The sequence below is a fragment of the Arachis duranensis genome, chromosome 2 (genome assembly GCF_000817695.3).
Source record: "Arachis duranensis cultivar V14167 chromosome 2, aradu.V14167.gnm2.J7QH, whole genome shotgun sequence".
NCBI classification, from domain to species: Eukaryota; Viridiplantae; Streptophyta; class Magnoliopsida; order Fabales; family Fabaceae; genus Arachis; species Arachis duranensis.
Genome location: NC_029773.3, coordinates 66,331,337 through 66,348,025, shown reverse-complemented (window position 1 = coordinate 66,348,025; position 16,689 = coordinate 66,331,337). Strand labels below are relative to the sequence as shown.

At 35.0% G+C, this 16,689-nt stretch overlaps 1 non-coding gene across 1 annotated transcript; it reads right to left on the bottom strand.

Annotated features, from left to right (window-relative positions):
- Positions 1 to 12,653: 12,653 nt before the first annotated feature.
- On the bottom strand, positions 12,654 to 12,757 carry LOC127745297 (small nucleolar RNA R71). Its single transcript, XR_008006494.1, has one exon. It is a non-coding gene; the product is annotated as a small nucleolar RNA R71 (small nucleolar RNA).
- Between the last annotated feature and the right edge of the window lie 3,932 nt (positions 12,758 to 16,689).

Sequence of the window (16,689 nt, the reverse complement as noted above, 5' to 3'; positions counted from 1 at the left end):
GTGATGATCCGTGACACTCATCATCATTCTCACCTATGAACGTGTGCCTGACAACCACCTCCGTTCTACCTTAGATTGGGTGGATATCTCTTGGATTCTTTAACCGGAATCTTCGTGGTATAAGCTAGAACTGATGGCGGCATTCAAGAGAATCCGGAAGGTCTAAACCTTGTCTGTGGTATTCTGAGTAGGATTCGATGATTGAATGACTGTGACGAGCTTCAAACTCGCGATTGTGGGGCATTAGTGACAGACGCAAAAGAACCATTGGATTCTATTCCGACATAATCGAGAACCGACAGCTGAATAGCCATGCCGTGACAGGGTGCGTTGAACATTTTCACTGAGAGGATGGGAGGTAGCCACTGACAACGGTGAAACCCTTGCATACAGCTTGCCATGGAAAGGAGTAAGAAGGATTGGATGAAGATAGTAGGAAAGCAGAGAGACGGAAGGGACCAAGCATCTTCATACGCTTATCTGAAATTCCCACCAATGAAATACATAAGTATCTCTATCTTTATCTTTATGTTTTATTCATCATTCATAACCATTTGAGTTTGCCTGACTAAGATTTACAAGGTGACCATAGCTTGCTTCATACCAACAATCTCTGTGGGATCGACCCTTACTCGCGTAAGGTTTAGTACTTGGACGACCTAGTACACTTGCTGGTTAGTTGTGCGAAGTTGTGATAAATAGTTGAGATTACAATTGTGCGTACCATGTTGATGGCGCCATTGATGATCACAATTTCGTCCACCAAAGCATGAGGAGGATGGTTATGGTTTGCCCACAAATTGAACAACTAGGATTAATTGCATCAACAAACATGATGGAGAAAAGGGGAGACAACGATCTCCAGATGACACGTGGCAGTGTATTCGACATCAGTTGGTGGCAGGGTTTGGTTTGTTGGATTTGGAACGACGTAAAGAATATGAAAGTATGACTAATGGCACAAGATGACATCGGAAAGGTGATCAAAATAGAGGAAAAACAATGCAGGAGAAGGAAAAAAGGTTTATATATCAAAAACAAGATTATTCTTCATTGAAAAAAACTAAGATCTTTATACTATATTAGAAAATTAAGAGAGAAGACTAAATAATGAGCTTCTGTGTATCACAATATGAGAAATATGATTAAAGTACACTTTATTTATAGGTGATGAACAAATAACTTAATATATTCTAACATATAATTCAACATAAATAAATTATGATTTATGTATAAAAAAATTTTGATTATATATTTTTTATTTATCATTATAATTTCTGTCTTTTATCAAAATCATATATAAAATAACGAGTATAAAATTTTATATTAAAACATTAATATATAGATATGTTTTTCTCTTCTATCATAACAAATTTAATTAGACTTATCACGTTTTAGTTCATTATCCATTCAATCTACAATAAAATAAACAAAAATGTTACAATTTAAAGATTAAAAAAAGGTGATGCACCCTTATATTTAAGGGATGACTCCTCTTTTGATCCCTATGGTTTGGGATCGAAATCAAAATTATCTCTAACATTTTTATTTGTTTGAAATCATCCTCGATATTAATAACAGTATTAAAATCATTCTTTTGTAAAAAAAATTGGACAGATTTACCCTTTATCAAAATTAATAATTACCATTTTTAAAAAAATCATTATTCAAAATTACCATCGTCATCATCTCAGTTCCGTCATCATCCACCTCCATTAAATCCATCACACACACATACACACATACACACGGAGAGAGCAAGCTACAAGAAAAATGCTGAATACCATCGGATGTTAGCGTCAGATTATTGGCGGATTTGGCAATAAATTTGCCGGATTCTAATTTCTGATGGTAAATTCGCCGGTAATATTTGGAGGGGAAAAAATATTAATTGGCGTGAGCATTACTATCGAATTTATAAGTGGATAAATCTGACGGTAACCTTGATTAGTGAAATGTTGAAATTTGGAGCACCCGCGAAACTTTACCGTCGAATAAATACGCTGGTAAATCCTATGGTAATTATGCCCTAAATTCGAATTCCAAAGTCTCTTCCCCCTTAGATAAACTAAGGAAATTAAGGCAAAAGAACAACGAAAGGTAAAACAAACTAGATGAAAACAAGAATTAAAACCTAAATCTAAGATGAAATTAAACTAAGAACCCTAATTTCTAGAGAGAAGAGAGAGATTCTCTCTTTAGAACTAACCTAAAGCAGGTTTTCTACACTACTATAATTGCTCCTTCCTTGTTTCCTTTTGAATTCTACATCAAATAGCTTCAGAAATAAGTTGGATTTGGACTTGGATGAGCTCAGAAATTGCCCCCAGTATGTTCCTTTAATGAGGTCACGTGACCAGTGTCACGCGTACGCGTGGGTGACGCATGCGCGTCGCTTGGCAAAGTCTCTGGTCACGTGTAGGCGTCACCATGAATTCACTAAATCCTCATTTATTCATGAATTCTCCACTTTGCATGCTTTTTCTTCACTTCTTTGATCCAATGGAAATTTTATGGTATTGATAATAAAAATCACCATGTGATTCTATCACTAGGTGTTGCACTATAAAGCTGTTGTGTGTGTAGGAAATGTACCTGTTTCACGTTGTTTATCATCGCATTGTGATGGGCCCAACTATCCCGTTTTGGTTCTTTGGATGCTAATTAATTACGTATGTTTAGGTGGTTCTGTAACGAAGGAGAATTGGGCACACAAGGGTCTGGGAGTTTGGCTTGGTATTAGGTACATTGGGTAATTTTCACATAATGCTAATTAATTAGGCGTGATGAAGAAAGGCTAATGTTGACCAAGGAAAAAAAAAGGAAAAATCCATTATTAAATGATGTTTATTTTGTTTGTTGACCAAGAAAAAAAATATTTTACCTAAAAGGACATATGATATTGATCGTTAAAATTCTTTTTGATAATAATATAATATAGAGAAAATTCTACTCTTCTTTTCTAAGAAATACTAAAGTGACACTTTCTTCTCTTCTATTTATAAAAATGTACATTTTTCTCCCTTGTAACTTTTAAAAAACTTCCTCTTTAATTCATTTAAAATTTTTTGTATTAACTAATGTTAACTTTTATCCATTTTTCAAAAAAAAATTATTTTTTACAAAAATATTCTTTAGTAAAAATTTTATTTTTTTGTCATTAAATTTTGCTTATTAAAATATTCTTTAATAATTACATTATTTTTTTCTAAGATACCCTTTAATAATTTTCTAATTATTAAATTAAAATTTTACCAAAATTTTCGTTAACAATTATAGTTATATTTTACTATTAATTTTTTGATATCAATATATATATTAATTGTTATACATATTAACAGTGGTAAAATTTTTTGATTTAATATTAAAATAATATATATTGATATCAAAAAACTAATAGTAAAATATAAAATAATTGTTAACAAAAATTTTGATAAATCACAATTTAATAATTAAAAAAATTATTGAAGGGTATCTTAGAAAAAAATAATTTAATTATTAAATTTTTTTTAAAAATATTTTGGTAAAAATACAATTTAATCAATAAAAAATAATTTATTAAAGGATATTTTCGTAAGCAAAATTTAATGACAAAAAAATACAATTTTTACTAAAGAGTATTTTTATAAAAAAAAATTATTTTTCCTAAACATGGATAAAGTTAACATTAATTAACACAAAAAATTTTAAATGGATTAAAGATGAAATTTTTTAAAAATTGTAAGAGAGAGAAATATATATTTTACAAATGAAGAGGAGGAGAGTATCATTTTAGCATCTTTCAGAGGAGGAGAGTAAAATTTTCTCTATAATATATAATGGTTGGGTATATTTATTATAATTTAAAATATTTAATAATATTTTAATTTTTACAAGTTTGAAAAAAACTTTTCTCAAGGATTTAATAATTTAGAATAATTTTGATAATTTAGTCTCTTTAATTTTAGAAAAAAATATTATATTTAATTTGTACTATAAAGGATTAAAAAAATATTAATATGGGTTATTAATATATTATTTTTAAAATAATCACAAAGAATTGCTACACAACACACTATGAGTTATTAATTTATCACGTCCTTCAGCTTTATTTTTGTTTTATTTATAAATTTTACGGTTAAAATTAATGAATAATTGTAATTATAAATTAGTTATACGTTAATCTATCAAAGTTCAACTAGTCCAACCCAAAAGACATGGCCCAAGCCCAATGACACAACAACTGTGTCCTGTCCAACCCTACAAACACAGTCTCTTTGGCAACTACACACATGCACGTGTCACATTCCAACCGCACTACGTACGATCCGCATGACATGATGATTATAGCGTCAGCACCATAGACTTACCCTTGATCCGATCCTTGCTTCTTAAACCTGAAATCACTTAACAAATATATCAAGGTATCGAGTGAAATCAAAATGAATTAAATTTAGCAATTTAAACGTCTAAAAAACATGCTTTCACTCTTAAGCACAAATTAGGAGAAATTCACAAAACCATGATATTTCATTGAATAAATATGAGAAAAGTTGATAAAATCCTCTAAATTCGACACAAGATACGTAACACCCTACTACACAGAGTTTTACGCTTAAGTCGTAGAACAAAGATAGTGTAGTGTTATGGACCTCTAATCAGTAAATATTTACATATAATAGTAAAAAGAGATAATATACTAGGAGCCTTGAAAAATGGGTAAACAAAAATCGCAAAATAAAAAGCGCAATGCTCAGGGAATAGAATTACTTACGTGCTAAGAAACCTAAAACTTAAGGATAAGAATAAGCGGAAGAGTAAAAGAAATCCAAGAATATAGCATAACTAGCTCTTGACTCAGCCTGCGAAGCCAAGGCTAGCCGGAGAATATATATATATATACAAGTGTCCCAACGTACTCAAAATACAAAATAAGACCCTAACTCTCCCTCATCCTCTATGATGATCAAAATAAACAAGTTTCTTGGGGAGCAAGCTAAGTACATAAGTATATATATATATGTATCCCAAAATACTCAAAATACAAAATAAGACCCTAGCTCTCCATCAACCTCTATGAGAAACAAAATAAACAAGTTTCTTGGAGAGCAAGCTAAGTACCTAGGTACATATATATACAAACAGAAAACCCAAAATAACCCAGGGACTACTCCGCTTCAGGGATCCAGACGCCTAGCGAGGAGCCTCTCAACCTGCATCAGAAAATAACAACACAGTATGGGGTGAGAACCGGTGGTTCTCAGCATGATAAAGGTGCCACGCATATAATAGATAAGGTTCTGTGAATGCCAGAGGCAATCATAGAACTCCATCATACAATTATAAAACTTAATTTCTAAGTAGAATCCATAAAAGGGGGTAGGTAATCTACGCATTCCTAAACTTACTAACTTTTAAACCTAACACAAACACCAAGCCATTTCACCCTTCCTCCATTCCTCCATCATCCGTAAATCATGTAGAGACAAGCAACCAAATAAGTTCACGCACAAGTAAGAAACAGATATTGCAAGTAGCAAGTATAGCAGGTAGCAGGATATATATTCAATTAGGCAATCTCAGGTAATGCATATCAATCAAAACAAACAAATGCACAAGATATATGCCTGTCCTATGGCTGATGAGGCTCATCTGTTGGTTATCTAGCCAACCCGATAAGTCCGAAAATCTTAGACTGTACCCCGTTGCGCATCTTCCTGAGACTATGCATAGATTTCACATTCATTCATCATTTAATCACTCAATGGGGGATATCCATACCGGAAAATTTATACGTTCCCGATCACCCTTACGACGTAGGGTCAACAGAGTATCAAGATTCAACCTGGAACACGTGGTGGCAAGCCATGGTTTTGTTACCCAGGGAAACTCGTATCTCAGATATCATCATTCATAAGCCATTTCATATTCATAATCATTGTTTCATCATTCATCAAAGCCATGGCATCATAACTTCACTTACATTCACATCTCTTCCTTATAACTCATCATATTTTAGCTCTTTCTTCATTTCCAAGTTACCCCAAATTCCTACCGTCCACCAATTACTAAGCTCACTAGTAAGATCTAGGGATAACAAAGCAAAAATGGAGGTTTAGAAGTTCAAAATCATATTTAGAACATAAAAACACAGCTGCTAGAAAACAGGGTGTGTGCGTGGGTATAGCTCAGAAAGACATCAAGACGTGTGCGTGCGCACGAATGCGTGCGTGCGCACACATTACTTGGTGTGAATGCGCCTCACCTGTGCTAGCACCACCAACAGAAGGCCTATCCTAGTGTGTGCATGCGCACAATGGCGTGCGTACGCACACTTTTTGAAAAATGCCAGGTGTGCGTGCGCACAAAGGCATGTATACACACAAGTAAAATTTCTGCTTCTGTTGGGTGTGTACGCACAACAATGTGTGTCGGCACACACCAAAAAACCTGGTTCTGCTGCAACAATCAAAATTTTAGTTTTTCCCACCGAATTTCCAGCGTCCATAACTTCCTCTACAGATTTCGGTTTTTCGCAAACCTTATATCATTTTCAAGCTTTTAAAACCTTCTTTAATTTGAAATAAACCTCATCTTCATCCAAAATTTGTGGAGCAAGTTATGCACTACCAAAGTTCATCGAAATTCATTTTTTACCAAAATATACCGAGCTCCACTTTTTACCAAATTCACAATCTTTACCCACAAAACCTGCACATTTATAACATATCAAGCCCCACTTCATTAATACTAACTACAAACACATTAATACTCACCATTCCATAAAATCCATACATTAATTCCAACATTCACCATTCCAACCACAAGCTACAACTTTAAAAATTCATTAACTTACTTCTTCAATTCATTAATAACAACCCATAAATCATCATTAACCACTCAATAAGCCATAACCACAAAATCTCATTAACATATACCAATAACATCATCAACCCACCATTATTAATTCCAATAATACATATTCATTAACACCAATAACTCATTCTCATGAATTCCAATCATCTCATATCCATTAACTCTAACATAAGCTCAATCATCAATTTACCATTAACATCACAAAACTAATCATTTAATGCATAAGACCATTTCAACTTATCCTATAGTTCTCCAGCCTAAGTTTTCACACAACCTTACATATTAAACACACGAAACCTAAACTATACCTTTGCCGATCACTATATTTAGTCCAAGACAGCCACACAAATAACGACACAACCCCTCAAGCTTAGAGAAACCAGCCACAATCTTAGCTCAAATCACCACCAAGCTTCCAAATGCCCACAATTCAACTCCAATGCATATATATCTACTTAATTCACACCTAATACACATGTACACTTCAATTTCAGATTTCACATAGTAAATTCAAGATTTGGTTAGGGTTTAGGTTGTTCTTACCGTATCCACACGTATAGCAACTCAAGCCCAATAAGCTTTGCAAGCTAAATCGAACCTAAAACACCAAATTGGGCAAGATTTTATCACAAGGGTTTAATTTCCCAATTAGAAAGGGGGTAGAGATTCTGAAATGAAATTAGGGCTTACCGGTAAAATTGATCCGATAGAAATATAGAGCTCGACGCGTTGGACGCGTGGCCGTGAATGGTGCGACGATCGGAGGTCAAACGGGGAAGTTATGGTGGAAGGAAGAATTGATGAGGTTTAGGGAGCTCTCTTCCTCCCCAATTCTATTTGGCGTCGTTGTTACTAAATGGGGGAGTAGGAGCTTCTGCCCATTTTAACTTATGGGTCCGGTTGGACCCACGGGCTCGGTTTTGGGCCCACTTCAACCGGTTTGGCCTATCCGATCCAATTTTGGGCCAATTTTTTTGAAATTGGTATCAAAATTCTCGTTTTGAAGAGCACTATCCTATTTTGATATTAGTTTTGCATTTTTAATTTTTCTAATTAAAATTTAATTTATTAAATAATTATTTACTAATTTTGGCGGGGTTTACAAGATAAACACTAAAAATGGGGTTTGTCATCTCTCCCTCAACATTCTCTCTAGCAGCCCCTTCGACGGCACCCTCTCGTCATCCAACTCTTGTCTCTATTCATCATTTCTACCGAACCGCCGTTGTTGGTCCTGAACTACCGTAGTTGGTGCCGCTTCTACCACTGCACCTTCTAGGTAGCATCCCCTTCTCTCACTTCTTAAATTTAGTTATGGTTTGGTATTATCAATTTCTAATGACCATTGATATTTGTTGGTGTTGAAAGTTGAGAATAAATTCAAAATTGATTTGTTTGTTGTATTGTTTGAATTTTATGTTTAATAAGTACTGCTAATAAGAGCTAAGATGATAATTTAGGATCAGTTAGAAAACTTATAAAAATAGGTTTGATGATAAACAAATTAAAACTTCTAATTAGTTAGATACTCAACTAATTAGTTAACAAAGTAAATCATATAAGTCCTAATAAAACTTAAATTTAGAGACATTTACATTTTTTACTTAGCTTAAATAAGGTCTAGTAATTTATACAAACTATTTTTTAAAATTTTGATTTGAATTTATAAAAGTATGTGAAGTAATAGGTTTTAGAGTGATTTAGGCCTTTAGTTTAATATTTTGGTTAGAATAAAAGCTTTAAGCTTAGATAATATTTAATCTCATTAACCTAAGAGTAGAGTTAGATAGGTTAAGTAAATAAAGATTGAAAATGAAAATTTTTTAAATTAAAATCTGTAGTGAATTCTCAATACTTGATGATATGCATGCTGTAGTAGTTCTAAAATTTGAGAATAGATTCTCTAATAGATTAGTCAGGCTTAGATTCAAGGCTTATAATTTTATAAATTTTTGTGTTTTATTATTGTTTGTTAAGTTATTTTTTATGTGTTGTGGCTGTTTTGAGTTTTAATTTATGACCGATTCTCCGTAGAGTTTGTTTTGATTGTTGTGTGGTTTATCACTGATGAGCGGATAATTTATACACTTTTTGGCATTATTTTTAGGTAGTTTTTAATAGGATTTAGCTACTTTTAGGGATGTTTTCATTAGTTTTTATGCGAAATTCACATTTCTGGACTTTACTATGAGTTTGTGTATTTTTCTATGATTTCAGGTATTTTCTAGCTGAAATTGAGGGACCTGAGCAAAAATCTGATTTAGGCTTAAAAAGGACTGCTGATGTTGTTGGATTCTGACCTCCTTGCACTCAAAATGGATTTTCTGGAGCTACAAAACTCCAAATAGAGCTCTCTCAAAAGAGTTGGAAAGTAGACATCCAGAGCTTTCTAACAATATATAATAGTTCATACTTTATTCGAATCAAGACAACGTAAAGTGGCGTTCAACGCCAGTTCCATGCTGCATTCTGGAGTAAAACGCCAGAAACACGTCACAAACCAGAGTTAAATGCCAAAAACACGTTACAACTTGGCGTTTAACTCCAGAAGAAGCCTCTACATGTGTAAAGCTCAAGCTCAGTCCAAGCACACACCAAAGTGGGCCCCGGAAGTGGATTTCTGCATTTAGACTTATTTTTGTAAACCCTAGTAATTAGTCTAGTATAAATAGGACATTTTACTATTGTATTAGACATCTTTGGATTATTTTTGGATTACCTTATGATCCTTTGATCACGTTTTTGGGGGCTGGCCATCCGGCCATGCCTGGACCATCACTTATGTATTTTCAACGGTGGAGTTTCTACACACCATAGATTAAGGGTGTGGAGCTCTGCTGTACCTTGAGTTTTAATGCAATTACTACTATTTTCTATTCAATTCAGCTTATTCTTGTTTTAAGATATTCGTTGCACTTCAACCTGATGGATGTGATGATTCGTGACACTCATCATCATTCTCACCTATGAACGCGTGACTGACAACCACTTCCGTTCTACCTTAGAACAAGCGAGTATCTCTTGGATTCCTTAATCAGAATCTTCGTGGTATAAGCTAGAACCCTTTGGCGGCCATTCTTGAGAATTCAAAAAGTCTAAACCTTGTCTGTGATATTCCGAGTAGAATTCATGGATTGAATGACTGTGACGAGCTTCAAACTCGTGATTGTTGGGCGTAGTGACAGACGCAAAAGAATCAATGCATTCTATTCCGACATGATCGAGAACCGACAGATGATTAGCTGTGCTGTGAAAAGAGCATTTGAACCTTTTTTACTGAGAGGATGGGAAGTAGCCATTGACAACGGTGATGCCCTATATACATCTTGCCATGGAAAGGAGTATGAAGAATTGGATGAAAGCAATAGGAAAGCAGAGATTCAATAGGAACTTGCATCTCTATGAACTTATTTGAAATTTCCACCATTGAATTACATAAGTATCTCTATTTTATTTTATGCTTTATTTATTATTAATTTCGAAACCTTTATAACCATCTGAATCTGCCTAACTGAGATTTACAAGATGACCGTAGCTTGCTTCATACCAATAATCTCCGTGGGATCGACCCTTACTCACGTAAGGTATTAATTGGATGACCCAGTGCACTTGCTGGTTAGTTATGTGAAGTTGTGATAAAGTGTAATTCACATTTGAGAGCACTACCAAGTTTTTGGCGCTATTGTTGATGATCACAATTTCGTGCACCAAGTTTTTGGCGCCGTTGCCGGGGATTGTTCGAGTTTGGACAACTGACGGTTCATCCTGTTGCTCAGATTAGGTAATTTTCTTTTCAAAAAAGTTTTCAAAAATCTTTCAAAATTTTTTATTTATTTTCAATTTTCCAAAAATTAATTTTTGAAAAATCCAAAAAAAAATTTAATAAAATCATAAAAACCAAAAATATTTTTGTGTTTCTTGTTTGAGTCTAGTTTCAATTTTTTAGTTTGGTGTCAATTGCATGTTTTTAAAAATTTATGCATTTTTCGAAAATTCATGCATGTGTTCTTCATGATCTTCAAGTTGTTCTTGACAAGTCTTCTTATTTGATCTTTAAATTTTCTTGTTTTGTGTTTTTTGTTATTTTTCATATGCATTTTTGCATTCATAGTGTCTAAACATGAAAAATTTTTAAGTTTGGTGTCTTGCATGTTTTTCTTTTCTTGAAAATTTTCAAAAATAAGTCTTAATGTTCATCTTGATCTTCAAAGTGTTCTTGGTGTTCATCTTGACATTCAAAGTGTTCTTGCATGCATCATGTGTTTTGATCCAAAATTTTCATGTTTTGGGTCATTTTTGTGTTTTTTTCTCTCATCATTAAAAATTCAAAAATAAAAAAAATATATCTTCTCCTTTTTTCTCTCATAAATTTCGAAAATTTGAGTTGACTTAGTCAAAAATTTTTAAAACTTAGCTATTTCTTATAAGTCACGTCAAATTTTCAATTTTAAAAAATCCTATCTTTTCAAAATCTTTTTCAAAAATCAAATCTTTTTCATTTTTCTTTTATGATTTTCGAATATTTAAAATTATTTTTCAAAATCTTTTTCTTATCTTTATTTCAAAGTTTCGAAAATTTTACTAACAATTAATGTGATTGATTCAAAAAATTTGAAGTTTGTTACTTTCTTGTTAAGAAAAGTTCAATCTTTAAATTCTAGAATCATATCTTTTAGTTTCTTGTTAGTCAAGTAATCAATTTTAATTTTAAAAATTAAATATTTTTCAAAATATCTTTTTCAATCATATCTTTTTAAAATATCTTTTTCAAATCATATATTTTTCAAAAATCTGATTTCAAAATATCTTTTCTAACTTCTTATCTTTTCAAAATTGAATTTCAAATCTTTTTCAACTAACTAGTTGACTTTTTGTTTGCTTTACTATTTCTTATCTTTTTCAAAACCACCTAACTACTTTCCTCTCTCTAATTTTCGAAAATTACCTCCTTCTTTTTCAAAGTTCATTTAATTAACTAATTGTTTCAAATTTTAATTTTAATTGTTTCTCTTCTCTTAATTTTCGAAAATCACTAACCCTTTTTCAAAACTTATTTTCAAATTTCTCCCTCTCTCATCTCTTTCTATTTATTTATTCATTTACTAACACTTCTCTTCATCTTAAAATTCGAACCCCCTCTTCCTCTCTGAGTTCAAATTTTCCTCTTTTCCTTCTTCTATTCTTTTCTTCTTCTACTAACATAAAGGAATCTCTCTACTGTGGTAAAGAGGATCCCTATTATTATTTTCTGTTCCCTTCTTTTTCATATGAGCAGGATCAAAGATAAGGACATTCTTGTTGAAGCAGATCCTGAACCTAAAAGGACTCTGAAGAGGAAACTAAGAGAAGCTAAATTACAACAATCCAAAGACAACCTTACAGAAATTTTTGAAAAGGAAGAGGAGATGGCAGCCGAAAATAATAATGCAAAGAGGATGCTTTGTGACTATACTACACCCACTTCCAAGTTTGATGGAAGAAGCATCTCAATCCCTGCCATTGGAGCAAACAATTTTGAGCTGAAACCTCAATTAGTTGCTCTAATGCAACAGAACTGCAAGTTCCATAGACTTCTATCAGAAGATCCCTATCAGTTTTTAACTGAATTCTTGCAGATCTGTGAGACTGTTAAGACTAATAGAGTAGATCCTGAAGTTTACAGGCTCATGCTTTTCCCTTTTGCTATAAGAGACAAGGCTAGAACATGGTTGGACTCTCAACCTAAAGATAGCTTGGACTCTTGGGATAAGCTGGTCACAGCCTTCTTGGCTAAGTTCTTTCCTCCTCAAAAGCTGAGAAAGTTTAGAGTGGATGTTCAGACCTTCAAACAAAAAGATGGTGAATCCCTCTATGAAGCTTGGAAAAGATACAAGCATATGACCAAAAGGTGTCCTTCTGACATGCTTTCAGAGTGGACCATTTTGGATATATTCTATTATGGTCTATCTAAGTTCTCTAAGATGTCACTGGACCATTCTGCAGGTGGATCCATTTACCTAAAGAAAACGCCTGTAGAAGCTCAAGAACTCATTGACATGGTTACAAATAACCAATTCATGTACACCTCTGAGAGGAATCTTGTGAGTAATGAGACGCCTTAGAAGAGGGGAGTTCTTGAAATTGATGCTCTGAATGCCATATTGGCTCAGAACAAAATGTTGACTCAGCAAGTCAACATGATTTCTCAGAGTCTGAATAGATTGCAAAATGCATCTAACAATACTAAAGAAGCATCTTCTGAAGAAGAAGCTTATGATCTTGAGAACCCTGCAATGGCAGAGGTAAATTACATGGGTGAACCCTATGGAAACATCTATAATTTCTCATGGAGAAATCATCCAAATTTCTCATGGAAGGATCAACAAAGGCCTCAATAAGGCTTTAATAATGGTGGAAGAAACAGGCTTAGCAATAGCAAGCCTTTTCCATTATCTTCTCAGCAACAGACAGAGAATTCTAAGCAGAGCCCCTCTAGCTTAGCAAACATAGTCTCTGATCTATCTAAGGCCACTTTAAGTTTCATAAGTGAAACAAGGTCCTCCATCAGAAATTTGGAGGCACAAGTGGGCCAGCTGAGTAAGAAAATTACTGAAACTCCTCCTAATACTCTCCCAAGCAATACTGAAGAGAATCCGAAAAGAGAGTGCAAGGCCATTGACATAATCAAAATGGCCGAACCTAGAGAGGAAGGGGAGGACATGAATCCCAATGAGGAAGACCTCATGGGATGTCTCCTAGACAAGAAGGAGTTCCCTATTGAAGACCAAAAAAGGAATCTGAGGCTCATATAGAGACCATAGAGATTCCATTAAACCTCCTTCTACCATTCATGAGCTCTGAGAACTATTCTTCCTCTGAAGAGGATGAAGATGTAACTGGAGAGCAAGTTGCTCAATATCTAGGAGCCATCATGAAGATGAATGCCAAGTTGTTTGGTAATGAGACTTGGGAAGGCGAATCTCCCTTGCTCATTAGTAAACTAGATACATGGGTTCAGCAAACTTTACCTCAAAAGAAACAAGATCCTGGTAAATTCTTAATATCATGTACCATGGGCACCATGACTTTTGAGAAGGCTCTGTGTGACCTGGGGTCAGGTATAAATCTTATGCCACTCTCTGTAATGGAAAAACTGAGAATCTTTGAGGTACAAACTGCCACTTTCTCATTAGAGATGGTAGACAAGTCAATAAGACAAGCTTATGGAATGGTAGATGACGTGTTAGTGAAGGTTAAAGGCCTTTACATCCCTGCTGATTTCATAATCTTAGACACTAGGAAGGAAGAAGATGAATGCATCATCCTTGGAAAACCCTTCCTAGCCACAGTAGGAGCTGTTATTGATGTTAACAGAGGAGAATTAGTCCTTCAATTGAATGGGGACTACCTTGTGTTTAAGGCCCAAGGGTATCCCTCTATAAACATAAAAAAGAGGCATGATAAGCTTCTCTCAATACAGAGTCAAACAAAGCCCCAACAATCAAACTCTAAGTTTGGTATTGGGAGGCCACAACCAAACTCTAAGTTTGGTGTTGAACCCCCACATTCAAACTCTAAGTTTGGTGTTGAGAGGTCCCAACAATTCTCTGAACATATGTGAAGCTCCATGAGAGCTCACTGTCAAGCTATTGACATTAAAGAAACACTTATTGGGAGGCAACCCAATTTTTATTTATCTATATTTTTATTGTTCTTTTATGTTTTATTAGGTTCATGATCATGTGGAGTCACAAAACAATTGCAAAAATTAAAAACAGAATCAAAAATAGTAGAAGAAAAAGCACACCCTTGAGGAAGAGCTTAATGGCGTTTAAACGCCAGTAAGGAGCATCTGGCTGGCGTTCAACGCCAGAATAGAGCATGAATCTGGCGTTAAACGCCAAAAACAAGCAGCAGTTTGGCATTTAAATGCCAGGATTACACCCTAGGAAGAACTGGCGTTCAATGCCAGAAACATGCTGCAGACTGGCGTTTAACGCTAGAAACAAACATCAATCTGGCGTTAAACGCCAGGATTGCATGTAGAGGGCGTTTTACACGCCTAATTGGTGCAGGAATGATAAATCCTTGACACCTCAGGATCTGTGGACCCCACAGGATCACCTCAGGATCTGTGGACCCCACAGGATCCCCTCCTACCTCAACTCACCTTCTCTCTTCTTCACACAATCCAATAACACTCTTCTCCAAAAATCCTTCACCAATCACCTCAATCTCTCTTCCCCATCACATCTTCACCACTCACATCCATCCACTCTTCCCCATAAACCCCACCTACCTTCAAATTTGAAATCCCTTTCCCACCCAAACCCACCCTAATGACCGGACCTACTACCCTTTCCCTCCACTATATAAACCCATCTATCCTTCTTCATTTTCACACATCACAACCCTCTCTTCTCCCCCTTGGCCGAATACACACCCCTCTCCCTCTCCTTCATATCTTCTTCTTCTTCTTCTATTCTTTCTTTTCTTTGCTCGAGGGCGAGCAACATTCTAAGTTTGGTGTGGTAAAAGCATAGCTTTTTTGTTTTTCCATAACCATCTATGGCACCTAAGGCCGGAGAAACCTCTAGAAAGTGAAAAGGGAAGACAAAAGCTTCCACCTCCGAGTCATGGGAGATGGAGAGATTCATCTCAAAGGTCCATCAAGACCACTTCTATGAAGTTGTGGCCAAGAAGAAGGTGATCCCTGAGGTCCCTTTCATGCTCAAGAAAAATGAGTATCCGGAGATCCGACATGAGATCCAAAGAAGAGGTTGGGAAGTTCTGACCAACCCCATTCAACAAGTCGGAATTTTAATGGTTAAAGAGTTATATGCCAATACATGGATCACTAGGAACCATGATCAAAGTATGAACCCGAATCCAAAGAATTATCTTACAATGGTTCGGGAAAAATACTTAGATTTCAGTTCAAAAAAAGTAAGGTTGGCGTTCAACTTGCCTATGATGCAAGAAGATGCATGCCCCTACACTAGAAGGGTCAACTTTGATCAAATGTTGGACCAAGTCCTTATGGACATATGTGTTGAAGGAGCTCAATGGAAAAGAGACTCAAAAGACAAGCCGGTTCAATTAAGAAAACTGGACCTTAAGCCTGTGGCTAGAGGATGGTTGGAATTTATCCAACGCTCCATCATCCCCACTAGCAACCGATCTGAAGTAACTATGGATTAGGCCATCATGATCCATAGCATTGATGAGCGGATAATTTATACGCTTTTTGGCATTGTTTTTATATAGTTTTTAGTAAGTTTGAGCTACTTTTAGGGATGTTTTCATTAGTTTTTATGTTAAATTCACATTTCTGGACTTTACTATGAGTTTGTGTGTTTTTCTGTGATTTCAGGTAAATTCTGACTGAAATTGAGGGATTTGAGCAAAACTCTGAAGAAGGCTGACAAAAAGACTGCTGATGCTGTTGGAATCTGACCTCCCTGTACTCGAAATGGATTTTCTGGAGCTATAGAACTTCAATTGGCGCGCTCTCAACGGCGTTGGAAAGTAGACATCCAGGGCTTTCCAGCAATATATAATAGTCCATACTTTATTCGAAGAAAGACGACGTAACTTGGCGTTGAACGCCTAGTACACGCTGCTGTCTGGAGTTAAACGCCAGAAAAACGTCATGATCCGGAGTTGAACGCCCAAAACACGTCATAACCTGGAGTTTGACGCCAAGAAATGCCTATACACGTGAATTCATCAAGCTCAGCCCAAGCACACACCAAGTGGGCCCCGGAAGTGGATTTATGCATCAATTACTTACTCATGTAAACCCTAGGAGCTAGTCTAGTATATATAGGACATTTATCTATTGTATTAGACATC